This window comes from Pteronotus mesoamericanus, unplaced genomic scaffold, assembly GCF_021234165.1.
Source record: "Pteronotus mesoamericanus isolate MK-2021 breed Mesoamerican mustached bat unplaced genomic scaffold, CSHL_Meso_final contig_101, whole genome shotgun sequence".
In the NCBI taxonomy this organism is placed as follows: Eukaryota; Metazoa; Chordata; class Mammalia; order Chiroptera; family Mormoopidae; genus Pteronotus; species Pteronotus mesoamericanus.
Window position 1 is genome coordinate 1,724,889 of NW_026555001.1, and position 17,859 is coordinate 1,742,747.

The 17,859-nt window shown below is 45.8% G+C and overlaps 1 protein-coding gene across 2 annotated transcripts in view; it reads right to left on the minus strand.

Annotated features, from left to right (window-relative positions):
- Positions 1 to 17,859, minus strand: part of PRKCE (protein kinase C epsilon) — a 474,718-nt gene that overhangs the window by 404,754 nt on the left and 52,105 nt on the right. The gene's annotated exons all lie outside the window — the stretch shown is intronic.

The window sequence follows — 17,859 nt, forward strand, 5'->3', positions numbered from 1 at the left end:
TACCTAAAGCCCCACTACAAGGCCCTCTATGTCACCTGGGTAGACGAGAGGGCTGGAAGCACAAGGCAGTAGTGTCAGAAGCCAAATGCTCCCAGGACATATCTGATTCCTGAAACCAGCAATACTTTGTATAAGAAAAATATATCTTGAGAGTCAAAACTAGGGAGGGAAGATCCCAGCACCCTGCCTAGAGTCTGAAGCCAGGAAATGCTAATTGGAGATTCTAAACTGTTTAAACTGCTTGAAAACAAGAACTAAAAGCAGGATCTCCTACTAAGAACAGGCCATGTCATCAGAGCATGAGGAAATTAAAAGAACACATGTTAGAATGTTAAACTCAAAACCAGTGAGCTGTCCTGAGTAGCAGAAACTCCACAGTGGGCAGAGTAAACGGTGTATCAGGACCATCAACAGGGCAAACGAGTTAGGGAAAAGGACAGTACCTTCCCAGCAAAGAGCAGCAAGCAGCACACACTTAATCTTGAGCACAGAAGCCCAGAAGCACATCTGTGTTGAAAATTAACACTTAAACCTCAGGCCCTGGAAGATTCCTGGGGCTCGTTACAGGCACCCTCTAATTACCACCTTGGAAACACATGTGTACTGGATTCTGGGCTCACAGGGGCCTCTCGTCCCTCACTGCATATTTTAACAGGGAGGATTCACAGCTTTTCTTCCAAGAAGCTCCAGGGTTGGAGAACCACATGTGTGAACCACGTGGACCGAAGGCTCCAAGGGGGCAAAAGTGGCCTCTCACACTCTGCTTGTTTCCCACCCTCAGGAAATGGAGAATAAATGCTGGTAACTTATCTTCTAACCTACAACAATACATTCCTGGGTTCTGAAGAGAGTCACGAGGTGCCTTTGTTACACACACAAGGTGAGGTTAGAGCTCGGTATGGAAACAGGCCAACTCTGTCACCACCACTGAATCACACCTGGCTAGTCCACTCGGGCTCAAGAGAGGGACCACAGGATCATTCCAGGAAGTGAAAGGAACCATCCTGCTTTCTTCCTTCCTCCCATTTCCCAAGGGAGACCCACCAAGACCATCATCCCAAGTTCAGCACCCTCTTCTGCCTATGTTTAAGTTCTCTTGGGTCACAGCAGTGGTTCCCAAAGTGTGGTCCAGAAACCCCAGGGGGTCCCTGAGACCTTTTAAGTTGGTCTGCAAGATCAAAATTAGTTTCATAATAACACAAACACATTTTTTTGGTTTCTTTCACTCTCATACTCTCAGGAGTGTATTGTGAAGTTTCCAAAGGCTACATGATGTGTGATACGGCAACAGACTGAATGCAGGAGCAGATAGAAGAAGCCAGCTGACTTCTATTAAGCCAGACATTAAAGAGATTTGCAACACTATAAAACAATGCCACGCTTCTAAGATCTTTGTTTTGGAAAATGTAATCACATTCCACAAGAACATGCTCTTACGTTAACGTGTAACTGGTTCATTTTTGTTGTTGTTAATTAATTTAAAAATGCATCGGTTTTCATTTTAAAATGGTAAATATTCATAGACATGGCCCACAGAAATACTTTCTGGAGTCTCCAATAATTCTTAAATACTTAAATTTAAATAAATTAAATTTTGGTCTTGACACCCAAAAGTTTGAGAACTACTAGTTCATAGAAATGAAAGATGCTCACACCCTCTCTGTGTTTCTTAAGAAACTAAATCTGAACGACCCTGCTGCCTCCTGCCCATCAGACCCTACCTTCAGGATCTGTTCAAGCCCCCCCCCGACTCCCCCAGGTCTTGCTGATGACCCAGCCCCCTGAGAACTGGATCCTTCGATCCCCCACGACAACTAGTGCTTCTATGCCAGCTTGCAGTGCATCACACACTGCCCTGTGACACCCACTGCATCATTGTCCTGGGTTACATGATTTCTGTTACTATTTAACTTTCTTTGTGGATGCGCCTCACTTCCCCCAAGCCAACAAGGAACTGTAAAAATGGGCCTGAATCCCTGTTCTACTCTTAACTAGCCAGCTAATCCTGGGCAAGTTACAGAACCTCAGTCTCCTCACTTCTAAAATGCAGAGCAGGCAGAAACCTGTTCTTCCAATACCACCTAGTTAGGGGTTTTTCTGAGAACAAACTGCTATAATAATCTTGAGCATCAAGCATGGTGCTGGCTTGCAGGAGACAGGCAAAAATGACTTTAACTATCACCTACACTTATTAGATGAGTGAATGAACAATGCATGAATCAATACAGAAAGTTTGGGTCTCACCCGGGGACATTATGCTCTCTTAGGGGGACATTTGGAAATGAGTATGGGGACATTTGGAAATGAGTATGAGTATGGAAATGAGTACTGGCTTTTGCTGAGCAGGAATTATTGGCATTTAGTGGGCAGGGATATACCTAAGAATCCATTCACTCACATGTCACAAGTTGCTATCTCAGACAAGAATTTTATCATCTCAGTATCTTGCACCCCATATTGTACCTTTCAGGACCATAAGCTCTCACTCATTCATCTCAGAGGGTCCCCGGTGTTTCTATGTTCCAGCATTGCGATCCATTCCTCGGGGGGTGTTCGGGGTCTCCTCAGATCCCTGGGAGGAATTCCAGCTCCTCCAGCCTCCGGGTAGTTCTCTTACGAACCAACAGGTTGAAATGACAGTGCGTCCACTTCACTTTCTCTGAACTCCCAGAGGGGTGGGAAAGTGGCTGCTTCCAGATTTGGGGGTGTGTCTCCTTCATCCAGAGCACCTTCCTACACTTTTCCTATCCCTTCAGCCCCTCTCTCTTACTTGCTCTCTTTGGCAGACAGCCCACAGCTCCATCAGAGGGAGACAGGAGGCAGCCAAGGAATGCTGTTTCCGTGTGAATTCAGATTCCACTGCCTTGGACAGGGCTCTCTGGGAAGGGACTCCAGCAAACAAGCCCTGTGTGACCTCAGGACAGGCAACCTGAGTATCTTCATCGTCTTCTGGGGAGTCAAGGTTTTGTTGGATCTACACTGCAAAGGAGGAAGAAAAAATTTCTTCCAAGCCATGTCCACATGCTATGTTATGTATCATGCTATGTTATGTATCATGATACATAACAGCTACATGTTATGTATCATGCACATGTTTCAGGTGCACCCCACCCTGATATATTTGTTAAACAAAACTCTGATCCTGTCTTTTAAAGGCGACCCACCATCAGTTCATCCGTCCACTCAGTACACATTCCCCATGTGCCCACGCCCACCACTGCTTTCCTGAGGGTGGGAATGAGCTGGATGAAATGAAGACAGGCTGATGCCCAAAGAGTCCTTTCCATGGTCCATGAGATACCGTGGGGATGTCAGCTAAACTGGGAGGTCACCCCTCGGGTCTCCACTGATATCCTCCCTAAGAAAAGCATTTTAAAGTTAGAAATATAGTTTGCTCTCTGTCAGTACAACTTTAAGATCAGCACAATAATGAATCAGTGCAAATATAAGCAAAGCCAGTCACTTAAACAAACTCTCAATCAGATTAAACACATTAATATAATCTCGAAAAAGTCAGAGGCTGAGGTGGGACTTGGAGGGGGTTAGGGAGAAAGAAGAGCCAGCAAAGAGACCCAAGGAGGGGGAAGTCCCAGCATACAATGACAGTGTCCAGCCCAGCCCTGCCCACACACGACAGTCTCCTGTGGTGAGGATGGATGTCTCAGGCCTTCTCTACCTGCTGCTAATAAACCACTTTTCCAAATTTGGTGAAGTACAGACTCACAAGTATAATATATTTGGGCAACACTACGAGAGTTATAACCCATATTAGCATATTAAAGGCTCTGATAAGTTCTGAAATAAAGAAACCTGTATGACTTTTAACTCAAAAGTTCCCAAACTCATTTAACCATAAAACCCTTTCTTTATGGAACAATGATTAATGCTCAGAACTACTGTTCCCCAGAACCCCAGATTAAACCATGGAATCGCGGAGCTCATCTTTCTGTCTCTGATTCCAGCATTAGAGATGGGCTTTCTGCAGAGCCTGCCTCCAGACCTAGAATAGGATGGTGAACTGACCCTAGAATCCCAGTTGGCATAATACCCAGTCTCCTTGTAACTTGGTGAACTGGCACTCTGACTTTATAAATTAATTGCAAGCACTTGGGTACTGCTCACTCTCCCCAAAAGGCTGGAGCTTCTCTCATGTTCTAACCTAGTGGTTCTCAACTCAGGGCACTTGGTAACATCTGGAGACATTTTTAGTTGTCAATACTGGGGAGGAGGTGCTATTGGCATCTAGTGGCTAGAGGCCAAAGATGCTGCTAAACATCCTACCAGGCCCAGGACAGCCCCCACAACAAAGCATTAACTGGCCAGTGGTGATGAGGTTGGGAACCCTATATACTCATGGTCTTGGTCTGCAAGTCTGAGAATCTTGGAAAACTGACCAAAATAATGAACGCCACCCTGAAAGGAAATTGCCAACTAGCCATTAACCTCTGCAGGGGACCGGTCTCTGGTCACAAAAGGAGCCTTTCCTTTAATGTCCACTAGAGATACAACCTGGAACAGGGCACAAAGGCCAGTCACCTAGACAGCAAAACTGTGATAATTACCAGCTTGTAGAAGTAGCCAGGTGAGTGGGTACTGGGCCCCTCAGCTGTCTCTTTACCCTCAGGAGTCCCCATCACAGAGGCAAAAGCAAGAGTGTGAGTGTCAGCCACAGACTGTGTGGGCTAAATATTATCATCATCATTAAAAACATAAGCTGTTATGAAAGAAGCCTTAAGATCCTTTTCCTGAAATCAAGATACATTAAAGCAGGGGTCCCCAACCCCTGGGCCATGGGCCGGTACCAGTCCAGGCCTGTTAGGAACCAGGCCATACAACAGGAGGTGAGCTCGAATGCAATGCACTTCAATCATCCCGAAACCAGCCCCGCCCCTGCCCCACCCTGGAAAAATTGTCTTCCACGAAACTGGTCCCTGGTGCCAAAAAGGTTGGGGACAGCTGCATTAAAGAACTCAGAAGAGACACATTACGCTCCATGGGACATATGCAGATATGCACAAAGCATGAGTTATGCTTTAGGGAGAGTCCAAAAGCATAAATAGAGAGTAGGTTTCCTTATGCAAGTAAAATGCTCCAAAATATGTATATAAGTGTTTGCACACATGTGCCATGTGTAGATAGAGAGAAAAAGGCGGACGATGCATAGGTAGACAGAGGACTGATTAACTGATTGATTGATAGAGATTCCAAAGTGGCTGGTATCCCAATGCTGCCCCTTAACTCACAGGGCCCCAGCTCTTCCTCTTATTCAATGAGACAGAGACACACACAGTCTGGAAGCCAAGAAGCTGCACTCTGGGTGGCAAATGAGAGGATTAAGCTCCTCCTTTCTGGCAGCAGTTATATCTTCCTCATGTGAGTCCAGCCTGTGCTTGGAGGCAGTCGCAGCAGGAGCTCCATCCATCACTCAAGGACCTTGAACAGGTTGGAGCAGCCAGACTATCACCAAGGCATTAGCCTTGACCTTTGAAATCTGAAGAAAGAACTCTTTCCAAGGATTCTAGTTCTATGTGGGCCCTTGTATAACAGCTGAAGGTGCACAGGAGACATGTACAGAGAAAAAAGGGAAGGAAAGGGTTTTCAGACTTCGAAAGGCACTTTCTAGGTTAAAAACTAAAACAGGATCTCAACAGGCGGGACTCAGCTGAGAATGTGGGGCACGGCACTGGGAAGAGAGACCTTTGAGCCTCTACCCAGGAGGGAGGGACTCAGGGGTGTTTTGAGGTGAGAGGCCCATGGAGCGAGGCGCGGAGAGGGAGGACGAACCATAAAGACAGCCTTTGTGGACTTGAGTTTTCCATCAACTAACACTGCCCAGCGTGTCCCAAACCGTTAGACCCCATCCTGCCCCAAAAATAGGAGCAAGAAGAAATAACTGAGTCACCAGAGAAAGGCAGTTTATGTGGTGAGGAAAAACGGCAAGGAGGAAGAAACACTCAATAGCAGCCAAGAGAAAGAAGCGGGGAGAAACAAGCTGACCCGGGCCACACTGAGAAAAGGGCCACCCTCACACCAAGGCATATGTACCAGGAACCAGTGCAAGCACTTTGCTCAGCCCAGGAAACCAGGCACCATGGTGATGTGTACACACAGTTCTGGAGGGGGTCCAACAGACCCAGGCCCAAGCTGTGGTTCCTCGCCAGAGTAGCTGAGTGACCTTGGGCAAAGTGGTTGACTTCCCAAGATTCAGTTTCCTGCTCTGCAGAATGGCGACACCCCCTTCCTCCCAGGGCTGTGAAGCCCCAGCTGGAGAATGTAAGGCAGGAGGCTCTCAGAACCCGTGCATCACAGTCCTCCCCTTCCCACTCACCCCTTCTTCATCCCTTCACCATGCAGTCTTTATATCTAAAGGAGATTGAACTCCTTAGAATACAGTAGGCTGTTTTTATGGAGACAGTAGACTGACACCCACAGAAAATTCCAGAAGAAGCCAAGAGATAGCAGGAGTCCTTTACTCTTCAGAAGCTCCCTGACAATGAGGGACAATGAGGATGAAAGCAGGAAGGAAAAGATTCCCTCTGAGAGTAAGGGCCAAAATTGGTCAGCGAAAAAAACCAACTATGTCTTTAACTGATTTCCCTGAGGATCCAAAGTCAGTGACATAATTTATGATTCACTAACACCTATGGCAGGGCGGGTGTCAACAGGCACTGAGTACTAAAGGGGTCAAAATAGACGAAAAAATTCCCCCCACCAGGAGCCTGAGCCTGGCAGAGGTGACAAGAACAATACCCTGTGGAAAGTTCATGGCAAAAGATGACAAAGTGCAGACCAAGGGCATCTGCATACAGTCAGCACTAAAAAATATTTGTTCAGTGAGTGGGAAGTTATTCATTCAATTCAAAGCTTTGAGTCGTTTGACTGAGGAAAAGCCAGTCTCATTTTCTGCCCGGGAACAATTCCAGCCTGTTTCAGGGAAAACAACAAAGCCTGGGGAGGAACCTGCAAATGCTGGAAACCCTGGGCCAAGAGGTGAGCCGCTCTGTGGTTGTCCACTCAGCCCAAGCACCCAGACTACAGGGCTGGCCGCCTGCTTACTCACACACGTGACAGCTAGTAACACTCTCAGGCCAGCGGCCAATGACTTGAGTCTCCCTTGGTTCTGAGGGACACAGAAATTACACTCCAAGAACACCAGGAGATTCCAGGACAGACTCAACAGGCTCAGGGCCCATCCCCTGAGTCAGGGAAGACATCTGCTAAGTCTAACCTTGACACCTCCCCCATGTTCTCCCCACATGATCTGTACTCCTCACATGGAAAGGACATGACCTCTTTACCAGGCTTAGCAGTTCTGGGCCAAGAAAACCTTTTACTAGGCCACAGTAAGATGAGGCAGGGAGAGAGGAAGGAAGACAGAAAGACAGACATTGTTGTGAGTTTTGCATAAAGCTGAGTGCATTTAAAGAGCCATCCTTTATACTGAGATAAACCTGTCCTATTTTTCCTTTTCTAGCTTGAGCACATCAAGTCTTTTCCTACCTCAGGGCCTTTGCACATGCTATTTCCGCTGCCCGCAACACTTGTCTCCCATTCCATATCAGCTTCTTCTTCCCCTGTGTCTCAGTTTAATTGTCCCTTCCATACCAAGGCCTTGCCACTCAATGGCAAGCCACCTATCCTCACCTTATCTCAGCCCCTTGTTTTTCTTCAGAGCCCTTATTACAACATGTGCTTATTGGATGGTTTGGTTCAGGTCGATCCCCCACCCAACTCTAACTCTCCTGACAGCACAGGCCATGCCTGTCTTGTCTACCATTAAACAGTCACTACTTAGCACAGTGTTTCAGGCGCACTGGCTCTCAGTAAATGCTCATTCAATCACTGGATTAAAATTCTCTGTGTATGAAATAATTGCGACAGTAAATTTATTTTTTCAATTCTTAGTAAAATTAAAAGAGAGTAACTCTAGGTTGGTGTCCTCCCCTTTCTAGGTTGGTGTCCTCCCCTTTCTAGGTTGGTGTCCTCCCCTTTCTAGGTTGGTGTCCTCCCCTTTTGTGGGGGTGGTAGGGAAAGAGCAAGTATTTTACTGTTTCAAGAAATGCAAAAAGTTTGCAAACCAATGCTTTATGGAATAAAAGTCCATTGTATGGGGGCCCCACTTCTAAAACCAGACCTACTTCTGAAACAGATGCCTACAAATGGCATGTCCAAAAATCCAGATCCATGTCCAGAGAGACTCACTTTTTCAGAGGTGTTTTATATTCATTTCTCATTTACCAACAGTAGACCCTACTATCACAGCTTTAGGGTTTTTTGTCCTCCCCTTTCCTTGTCAAGCTCTTTATTATGCAGGTTTTAATTTTTCAACCTATAAACATATATGGGTGTCTATATAAAGAAACGCCCATGGATCCTTTCTTCAAGTAAAGAACCATGTCTGATTGCATTAATGTCCCCCCTCCCCCACTTCTTGGTTTGGATGTTCATATACTGAGTTTTCTTATAGCAGGGCTTGCCTGTGCACTGGATGGCTCTGCTCCTCATGGGCCCGGCCTCCTGATCAGAAACACAGGAGGAGGACGCACATCCTAGCAGCTACACAAGACGCAATGTGTCTTTACAGCTCTCCATTTCCAGGATTGCACAACTATGTAGAGCACAGACAAGTACCCATTATCACCCCCAGGCTTGTGCTCTCCTGTGGCTGTTCCCATCTGGCAAGGTAATCAGCTGTGGAGTCCAAGGGCAAGATGTGCAAAACAATGACGCCATCTGTATGTGGAGCACACCATTCCAAACTCTCTCTTAAATAAGCATCTATTTCTTTGGGATGAAGATCTTTGGGATGAAGGTGACTGCAGGTCATTTAAGGTAGAGAAACTGAGGCCTGGGAGATGAGCTGGCTCACTGAAGACAGCACTGAAAGTCAGCACAAACCAGGACTAGGAATGTGCAAAGGTGTGAGAGCTTGGGGATCAGTCACGAAAATGTGCACTGCAGATGCAAGGCGACAGCATCATAGTTCTCATCATTATCCACCCATTCAAAATCTTCCAGCATTTACCATGTGCCAGATGCACCTCTGGGCTCTAGGAGGTAGGCATGTGGGGTGAATGCGAAGACAAATGACCCACGGTGCCTTCCCATCAAGGAAAGGGGAGTATAGTGGGTGGATTGACAGTGTCTTAAATAAACCTGTACCACACAATGGAATTCCAGAGCCTCGTGGCTGGGAGTCCAGAGGAGGACAGCCCAACCTCATTCTGTAAGAAGAAGAAGGAGGGGGCATTTGAGCTGAAACTTGAAAGAGGGCTTCCCTGGGTGGAGAAAAAGCAAAGGGCCATTCCAGGCCAAAGGAACAGCGTGCCCAGACCTTGGAGGTGTGACAGATCATGAAGGAACTGTAAAGGACAGGTGGGATCACCCAGGCAAATTAGCTGAAGAGCTTCATAGGCCTTGCCTCAGTGGGGAGACCTCCCTGGAGGCCAACGACAATACAGGATTCCATCGGGGGCATTAACAGGGGAGGGGCTTGATCAGATTTAGTTGCTGGGAGGGTGGTCAGGCATTACGTCGGCTGGCAAGAGGTTCACAGGAGCACCTGGGGGTACAGAGGCCATGAGAAGAAGGTATAAGTTGTTCAGGCAAGTGGCAGTGAGGGGCTGAACAGTGGATCTGCTTCCATCACTTAACCTTTCACCTGCAGGATGAATAATAACATTTGTCCTGCCTACTTTATGAGGGTTATACTGAAGTTATCAATAATAATGAGAAAATAATAGCCAACACATATTGAGTACTTACGTATTTCACTTAACAAATACATGGCATTTCCTAGGCATCAGGCATTGTTCCAAGTATTTTACAAATATGGATCCATTTAATCCTTATAAAAACCTGTGAAATAAGGACTTTTATTACCCCCATTTCACAGATGAAGAAATCGAGGCATAGAGAGGTTAAGTAACGTATGCCAGGTCACACAGGTGGTAAGTAATGTAGCTCTGATTGCATCCAGGCAGCCTGGCCCCAGTCCTGGTTCTTGGTCATGGTATCCATGGCCCCTTGCATGTTATATCCCAGCACTGCAGTAAGGGCCTTACAGCCACTGCTGTATTACTTTATTCCTCACAATAATTCTATGAGCTAGGCACTCTTTTTATGCCTATTTTGCAGAGAAGGAAACTAAGACATGGAGAACACAGATACTTTTCCCAAGGTTAAATATCTGGTAAGTAGCAGAGTTGCACATTGAACCGTGGTCTGCATGACTGCAAAGCCTGTGCTCTTAACTGTTCTCCCCACTCCCTTCATTCTAAAAGGATGAAAAATAGAGGGAGGGCCCAGCCTGGAAGGAGGGCTGAACACTAAGAGTAGCAGGCAAGCAAGGTGGAATAGGTTTTGCCTGGTGGGATTTTCCCACCCATTGTTAAGCAGAGAAGGGAGAAGGCAAGTGCCCCTCTATCCCAGCACCCCTGGCTCAGTCTGGCAGACAAGTCAGGTCCCGCTCAGCCAGACAATGAAACACGTAAATCCCTTGGGGGTGAGGGTCTGCAGGCCTCAGCTCTGGGAACAGGGGTGGGGAACAACGGTATCTCAGTCAGACCCAGGCTTCACTGTTCGATCCTGGCAAAAACAAGATGGCAGTTAGTCACAGCTATAAATCTCTGTGACAGCAGCTCCCCACGCCCCAGGTATACTCTGGGCCATGCTGGAGTCGCATCGTCCAGAGCCTTCTCCTGCCACATCCCAGGGCTGAGAGCCCTGGCTCAGGGCCTGATCATGGACTCATTCATCTATGGATAGACTTCATAAGGAGGAAAGCATGCAGGAAAATTTACAGAAGAAAAGGAAGCTAAAAAATAAAGTCACAGCTGAGACCAGACCACCTAGGGTAGTGATTCTGAAGCAGGAGGGCAAAACCCCCAGGAGGACAGGTTAGAGGTGCTGGGGTATGAGTGGACTTACAAGAGGCTGCATATCACAATGGTCAAGGGCATGGACCTTAAAGCCAGGCTCCCTGGGTTCAAATTCCAGCCTGCCCACTTACTGGCTGGGAGCCTCAGCATGTTCCTTAATCTCTCTAGCCCTCGGTTTTCTCAGTTGTCATATGGGGATGCTGACAGTACCTACCTCATCAGGTTGTTATGGGGATTATATGAACTAATACATGGAAAGCTCCGAGCACAGTGCTGGACACCTAGACAGTGCTGTATATGTGTTTATGAAATAAGAAAAATGGGCTGGGGAAAAGAAGAGAATATAACATCTAGGTTCATGGAGGCAGGGGGCTGGGATGAGACATTTTTATTTCTTTTAAAAGGGTTTAGCTTTTTTCTTAAGTTACAGATTTAGTGTCACAGGGAAAGTGGAGTGCTATTCGACAACATGCCATAGCAACTATACAAAGGCTGAGCCACGGCCTTAGAATCTGGGGTGCGGTTGCATGGACCAGGAGCTCCAGAAATTCCTGGGATATAGTCCATACTAAAGTTTTCAAAATTCACACTCAGAAATGTCTGAAATCATCTAGCCCACACCCAGGCCACTGAGCAGGAAAAGAACCATGCTGAGGGACAGAGAAGCGCCTTGTCCAAGGTGGCATAGCTGGCTGGTACAGAGAATGGAGCAAGAACCAAGAGCTGCAGGAGCTGGGCCATCTTACACCACATAGGCCTTCTGGTCTCACCCCACAAAGGCTGAGAGCCCAGCATCCAGGTCTCAGTCTGGCTGAAGCAGCTGCCACCCTGGCCTGGTAGGGCCTGCCAGTGCGCTAGCCCCAGCGCGGATGCTGCTGCGCTCTAGCAGTCCTTAGAGGCCTCAAGGCCAAGGAAGTGGGGATGGTGGTTCTCACCTTCTACACTTTCACACCCAGAAGTAGCTCCAGGTCAGGGCACGAGTGCACAAAAGGCAGCCCAGAAAGTCCTATCATTTCATTTGACTCTTCCAGACTGACTCCTTGTTTCTTACCCAAACTAGTGTCTCTGTCCCTGAAATGGGCATATTAGGCAAATAGGTAAATCCCCAAATCTTAATGGCTCATTGCGATCCAAGTCCAAGTCGCATGCTCCCATCCACACAGGAGTGGCTCTCCTCTAAGCAGAGATGTGAAGAGCCCTTGTCCTTTGCCACCTTCCACCCATGGCCCCCAAGATGGCAACTGTCTGCTTCAAATCAATGGAAGGGGAAGGTGCATGGGGCATATGCCCAGGAGGTTCTTAGGGGCTAGCCTAGAAGGGGCACTTTTATCCCTTTCATCAGCCTCCCATTGGCCAGAATTTAGCCACACGGCCACACATGGCCATAAGGGAAGCTGAGAGGCATAGTCTAGTTGTTTGCCCATGAATTAGAAGAAATAGGCTTTGGTGGATACATAGGCCATTTCTGCTACAATCAACCTCACGGCACTTGGTCCTGGTCTGGAGCCTCAGCTTAAGTCAATGACTTGCTCCTCCCAGGCAGACTTAACAGGGAATCTTATGGCCCTTGATGTCACGCCGTGATGTGAGAAGAGGAGTGACAGGGACAGACTTGTACCAGGCTGGGAAGTCCCTCAGGGCAAGAACTGTGCACTGTCTCCCTGCGGCATCCCCAGCATTCCTGGCACATGGCCTGTCACAGAGCAGGCGCCCCATACAAAAACCAAGAGCTGCTGGAGTTGGGCCATCTTACACCACAGGGGATAATAGGAAGGGGAAATAAACGGGGTCTGCAGGAGTGCCAGGAATGAGGCTTATGGCAGGAACACCACGATTGACTAACTGGAGCTTTGCACCTGGCTTCCCAGGTCCACTTCTCACCTTTGCAGGGGGAACCAAGAAGGGGACAGCCTCAGCCATCTCCCCTCCATGCCCATCTCTCACGTCAGGGGCAGACTCTCAGGACATCTGTGTGGAAAGGAAGCAGGAGCTATTTCCCTTTTACTTCATATTCATCACGAACTGTTCCCACAGGTATGAGAAGCCTCAGAGGAAACATCCTCCCTTCCCCACTGCAATGTTTCAAAAGCAAGGCCCCAAGGAAAATGCTGGAAGGGAACAAACACCCTTGACTTCAGGGGACAGAGGAAGCGTTCCCCAAAAGGGGCCAGCACAAGGGAAAGAGCAAGAAACAAAGACAACTATCAGTTTGCCCTGTGACCTTGAGACAGTGACAAATTCTCTGTCTCCATTTTTTCCCCATCTGTCAAATGGAGAAAATAAAGGCTATTCTGAAGTTAGAATGAGATAATCAATGTTTAAATGGTTCTAGAAAGTATAATGCTTTGTACGGGAATATAAGGTGTTATTATCCACTCACCCTTCCTGCCTCTCCAGCAAATTCAGATGTTTGATAACAATTACAGTCTTGGCTGGGGCTCTGTCTTGATGAATAGAAGCGATGCAGCAGCCTCCACGTTTAAGAGGTGGGCACTAGGCACAGGCCTCTGCCAGATGCCGTCTGGTTTGTTCTGGGACACATGCTCTAATCAAGGAAGATGTGCATGTGAAATAACGAACTGTGATCTACAAGGGACTTCCACCATGCTCATCAGAGGCCAGCTCTCATAGACTCAGATGTGGTATCTGTTGGACTGTGAGGGATACACAGTCCAAAAGTCAGAGAATTCTACAGTTGGCCAGGACCCCAGTCCTGGGGTTGGGGGTGGAGGAACGAGCTAGTTCCCAAGTAAAAGGTCAAAAAATGATTCAATTTCGCACTGACCTGTGAAAGGCAAACAGGTTTAGGTCTATCATCACTTTTTGAGTTTGGGATCTTCAGAAAATCCCTTAACCACCCTGTAAGCCCAGTTTCCTCCTCACGGGAGTATAAAATAGGAAAGCACTTTGGTAACGAAAGACCCAGTTCAAATAAAGGGTATTTCTTGCTATCGATGATCAAATTTCCAACCCATGAATCACCTGCAGTGTTCTCAGGTTCTCTCACGGAAGACAGGGGTTCCCATTTTCTTTCTGCTGGAATTTAATTCACTGGGGCGGGGCCAGCCTGTCCTGCAGCCAACACAGAATTCTACCTCGAGATGCAAGGAGAAAAGACACTGCAGGGATGAGACAGTCAGAGCCTGGGACACCTGCAAACTTAATTGAAAGCAGAAATAAGAGCAAAGATCATTCCGGATTCCAGTCCAACTCCTGAAAGGACTGAGTCCACGTTTCCAGGTGCCCAACTTTCCAGACTGGTTGACAGGTCCTCCTTCAAGTCCCACTGTCCTAGCAGAACCACAGGATGAGGCCTGAAACAAGGGCACAGAGAAATCAGGAAAAAAGGAGAAGATGAGAGAAAAAAGAAAAATATGGCATGTTCACAGCCTCCTTTTCTCATTACCATTACCGTGAATTTACTTGTTCTATAATAAAGGGAAAAAAAAGTTTTCCATTGAGAGTCTAGGGCTATTCTGTGTAATATTTCACTTCATAGCCTCCTTCTCTTGCCAACTAAGACAGCAGCTGTCAAGGCTGTCCCTCCCACAAGCCCTGTGGTATTTCTGCGCCAGCATCAACTCTGAATCCTTTCCCCCCAGAGCTTCTATTCCTTCTCATCCTGCCCGTCCCCTCCCACCACCACAATGCTTTCACCTGGACACGCTTCTGTTCAGGAGAAATCCCTGGTAGAAATGGTGTCTAGTCCTCAAACGGTGGAAAATTCAAAGAAAACCAGACATCCCTCTGTCTGCTGGAATGACCTGTGTGACAGCGTGAACGAGGACGGAAAGCCAGACACAAGCTCCAAAGCATACATCTAACCTGATGCATCTGATGGTTATAAAGGCTCAGCACCCAGGCTCACGACCCTCTTCAAAAAGCCCTTGGATGCCACCAGCCACTGCTCTGGACAAATTCATTATCCTCTGCTCCAAGGCAAGATGGGAGGCTTAATCAGATCAGTGGCATTTGATCTGAAAATAAGTACCTGCTTTTGACATTCATGGATTATAGGAATTATGTCTGGTAATGCTACCTATACCGCCATCATGTCATAGGACATTCAGCTAAGAGGAATAATTACACGGTGAAATGCTATCAAACCCACAAAATGAAAGCAAGCCCACCCATCACTCTGGAAGCCAAAGCCCTAAGGTTGGTCTGACAGTGGAAAAACACAGACAATTCCCAAGATTTTTCCTGCCTCCCTCTTTCCATTGGGCCTGTAACTTATACTCAGGGAGGGCAGGGGATGGTCTGGCGGGGTTAGACGAAGCCTTCTGTGATGGGTACATATGCCCCAGTTTGTCGTCACTCCTGTGTTTTCTGACAAGCCATTGTTTCCAGCTAAAATTTTCCACTCCTGGACTCAACCCAAAGGTGAGTTTATTTTGGAAAGTCTGAGCCAAATTTTTCTGCAACTAGAATTTTAAGCAGGTGAAACAAAGGTTGCTGCTTCTCCCCACATAAAATTATGTCCTAAGAGTGCAACAATAGTTCAGGTCCCTCGAGTTACACAGAGCGAAGCTTCACAGACCCAGAAACCAAGTTTGCAATAAACGTGTAGTAAAAAGATATGCCTCCAAAAACAATACTAAGCAAGGAACTGAAGTTGAATTTGGACGTATCCAAATAGTGATGATAGCGAGTCCCAGGCATTTGTGAGCATTATACTTCTCAAAACACTTCACTCCATTGTCTCATCTGTGCCACACGGCTGCCCTGAGGATAAGAGGGGACCTTCCATGCTCCCATCTAACAGATGGTAAAATGGGGGCTAAAAAGGGGCCAAGAATCACTAAATGCCAAGTGTGATAACTTGACCATACGCCACACATTAGTATCGCGATTTTCAACCAGTGTACCATGGCACGCTGGTGAGATGCAAGAATTTTTAAAACATGCAACGCATGACTATTTAGTCTGGGGTACTGACTTCTTTTCCTTTAGATTGTCAAATTAAAAAATAAAATGACAGAAGCCAACACAATAGCCATCTGGTGTGAATGAATAAAAATTATACCTATTTTTTGTCAAATCAGCAAAAAATATATTTTTTTGGTGAGCTGCAGAATTTTAGTAATTAGTTTATGTGTTCTATGAGATGAAAAAGGTTGATAATCACTGCATTAGTAGATAAGGTCATTTACCCCTGGTTTTCCTAAATCAAATATTATAGTCTCTTAATGCTAAGTATAGGAGTTACAACAGAATCTTAAAATATGGCAATGAACTATACGGGGTTGGGCAAAACTAGATTTATAGTTACTCATATAGAAAACAATATAATAAATAATAAATAATACAAGAATAAACTCTGTTTTGTGTGCTCACAACTATAAATCTACCCTTGTCCATGTATTATCAAGGTTCCTTAAAACTCTGTTGTTATCTTGTTTGTAATCTTGAAAAATTAGAGGGAAGAGGAAGAGACTGACATTTACTGAGTGTCCACACATGCCAGACACCATACCAGGCATTAAATTCTCATTCTGATGTCCAGAGAAGGTAGATGAGCAGCCTGCAGTGTAATTGGCAGGATCACTTTCAGGAATCAAGTTGATCTTCTGGCAAAGGCCATATTGCCACACCAAAATGGCAGGCTACAGGAAAAATTCAAAGGTCCCACGTCACATTTTATACAGGAAAGTCACTTTAGGATTTGCTAACAACAGCACTTTTTGGGTTTTTATTTTCTATATTTAATCCTAAAAAGAATGAATGAAATTAAGCAAAAATCAAATACTATACAGTGCTCCCTGCCATGGTTTCCTTGGCCCTTTTCTATGCAGATATGTCTCCATGCACGCAACAAATAAAAGCTCAACAAGTGTTGGATGGATGGATGGATGGACGGATGGACAGATGGACAGATGGACAGATGGAAAAATGTCAGTAATAATGCTTCCTAATCTTGGTGGAATTTACAGCTGCGCTATTCCAATCATTCGATATTTGGAGACATATTTGTCATTTTAATACTTGTACTATAAATGAAGCTATTTTAACTTTATCTTCTGTGAGCATATGGATGAAAGAATATGAATGTTTTGTTGAAAGTGAACAGGCTGCATAGTTGAAGAATTTTCCAAAGAATGTGACAGAAGCCCAATTATTGTCTCTTAAAAAACAAAACAAAATAAATGTTCTAGGAAAGAATCTTTACAGGAACAAGTGGAGCTTTCTATTTTTGACAAAAAATGCAAATCCAAAGAAGAATCAGTTCCGCAAACGGAGGGCCTTTGTCTGTCCTTCAAATGGGGGCCACTCTGGAGATTCCAAACGAAGTGCATCTACCCTCCAGGAGCTTCTAATCAAGTTGTTTACCAGCTATAGGATAAAATTTAGGAGGAACGGAAACGGGGCTGTGGACTCTAACTCAGGTTGGGGATACACAACAACACTCACCGGGGATGCGACAAGTAATTACACAGAAGCCGAGGCCCCCCATGTTCCACCTGTACTACGGGTGGCAAAACTGTAAGGTTTTTAGCTAAGAATAAGAACTGACTTCCTGAAAAATATAAACAAAAAGCAGAAATTCCTTCCAGTTCCAGTAGAGTTTTCAGTCTTTTTACTCTCCATGGAAGGTTTTCAAATGCTCCTTCTTGACTATTGTTTGATAAAGAAAAAGAGAGGCAGTCTTTGCACCTCTTTGAACAAGAGAAGCTCCTCTAAAACTTACTATATGTGCTGGGGTTCCCCTACAACTTTATTTTGAAAAAGAAAAGAGGAGGGGAATCCCTACTACTAAAAAAAATCATAATTTGGATACTACTGTTGCAGAACATGGGCAAAAATCTCATTCAACAGTCATTAAACAAATACTTATGGGAGCAAGTACAGAACTAGATGCTTTAAACAGCCAAGATATGGAAACAACCTAAATGTCCATCAACAGATGAATCGATTTTTAAAATGTTTTATATATACAATGGAATATTATTTGGTCATAAAATAGAAGGAAATCCTTCCA